Source organism: Poecilia latipinna, unplaced genomic scaffold, assembly GCF_001443285.1.
Source record: "Poecilia latipinna isolate Pla-1442-1.1 unplaced genomic scaffold, P_latipinna-1.0 Scaffold124, whole genome shotgun sequence".
NCBI classification, from domain to species: Eukaryota; Metazoa; Chordata; class Actinopteri; order Cyprinodontiformes; family Poeciliidae; genus Poecilia; species Poecilia latipinna.
In genome coordinates this window covers 480,535-482,153 of record NW_015112740.1, presented here as the reverse complement: position 1 = coordinate 482,153, position 1,619 = coordinate 480,535, and the positions used below count along the sequence as shown (strand labels likewise).

The following is a 1,619-nucleotide window of genomic DNA, read 5'->3' as shown; positions in this document are numbered from 1 at the left end:
CCAGAAGACACAAGACTTGTTTGTTCGGAGACTCTATGAGGGTGCCTTTATTGAGCAGTCCTTACTCCTCAACACCCGTTTCAACATCCGCTCTAGAAAAAACAAGAAGAAACCGTAAGTTAGTTTTTGTGTGCATATGCTGTGCAACTCTTTCATCTTCTTTCTTTTGGGCAGAAATTTCTGTTTCAGCAAATAGTAGTAATAATAAAGCCATTGCTTATATTTGCAAATATTTTCATATCCAGGAATAAGGAGGATGACACTCCTGCTCTGATTTATCTCTGTGCAACAATGTGGCATGAGACCTATGAAGAAATGATGAATATCATGATCTCAATTTTCAGGTGAGCACCTGAAGAGTCTCTATTATATATAATTTAAGTATTGTCTTACAATCTTTATTTGACTTTTTTTCTAATGAATTCATTCACACTTCATGTTTGTCTCAAGACTGGACAAGTACAGACCAAAAACAGGACCCAAGTTTAATGATTTCACCTTTGAAGCCCATATCTACTTTGATGACGCCTTTGAAAATGCCAAAGGAAATCAGGATCGTCATATGAACACATATGCAAAGGACCTTGTGCAAATCATCACTGAGGTTTATGGGTAAGAACCATGTTTACAGATAGCTTATTTTATAACCTGATTGCCAGCAGAGTTTGTCTGAAATGTCATTAGGTTTTAATAATGATCATGTTTCCCACATAAATTACTTAATTACTAATATGTTAGAATAACTTGTTTTGCCAACAATTCTTGGAGGAAAGTTGTTTGAAAAACAAAGATGTTTTTTCACAATCCGTCTTAATTAATAAGTCAAGAAATGAACTCGATCCTCAGCTATTAAAATGACATTGAGTAGGGAACTGATCAGGCCATGAATAGAAAACATGTTTTTAAGATCAAATGTGTATTTACTTGCATGTGAATTTCTAGGAAGTTTGTGTAGATTTGACATGTTCAGATAATATAGATTGTGGGTTTTTTGTCAAAGTTTTGATTTGTTTTAGAGTTTGGTGTTCAGATCTATATTGGTGACATTCTGGTTAAATGAGATAATGTCTGTTACCTACTACTCGGTGTCACCTACTTCAGTATAAATTTAGACTTTTCATGGCTGGGTCACCACTCAGAATCACCTCATTATTAATAATTCACTCCAAATAACATAAGTTTGTGCCAATTAATTTTACTCCCTAAAAGCAACAATTGAAACACTAGAGATGAAAATGTTCCAAGGTAAATTATTTATCAGTATCCTTTCTCTCTATCATCAGCATCTTCAAGAACATTGATAAATCATTCTTTGAGGTACAGCAGCATATTCCTCATCAGTCAATCATAGAGACGCCATATGGAGCTAGACTGGTTGTTGAAATGCCTCATGGGAATAACATTGTAGTTCACTTCAAAGACAAACAGAAGATCCGGAACAAAAAGAGATGGTCTCAGGTAGGTAATAGCATATGGATCATCTCAACATTTTAGTCAAGAACCTTTAGTTTAACTGTTTATTGTCTGCAGGTGATGTATCTTTACTATCTGTTGGGTTGGAAACTCATGACCAAATATCACATACGCTGGAAGATGGGGGAAGAGGAAATCGATCTAAA

At 35.0% G+C, this 1,619-nt stretch overlaps 1 protein-coding gene and 1 long non-coding RNA gene across 2 annotated transcripts in view; both read left to right on the top strand.

Annotated features, from left to right (window-relative positions):
* chs3 (chitin synthase 3) overlaps positions 1 to 1,619 on the top strand; it is a 39,210-nt gene that overhangs the window by 28,384 nt on the left and 9,207 nt on the right. The window lies entirely within an intron of this gene.
* Positions 7 to 606, top strand: LOC106945042 (uncharacterized). Its single transcript, XR_001424471.1, has 3 exons — positions 7 to 114; positions 246 to 344; positions 451 to 606. It is a non-coding gene; the product is annotated as an uncharacterized LOC106945042 (long non-coding RNA).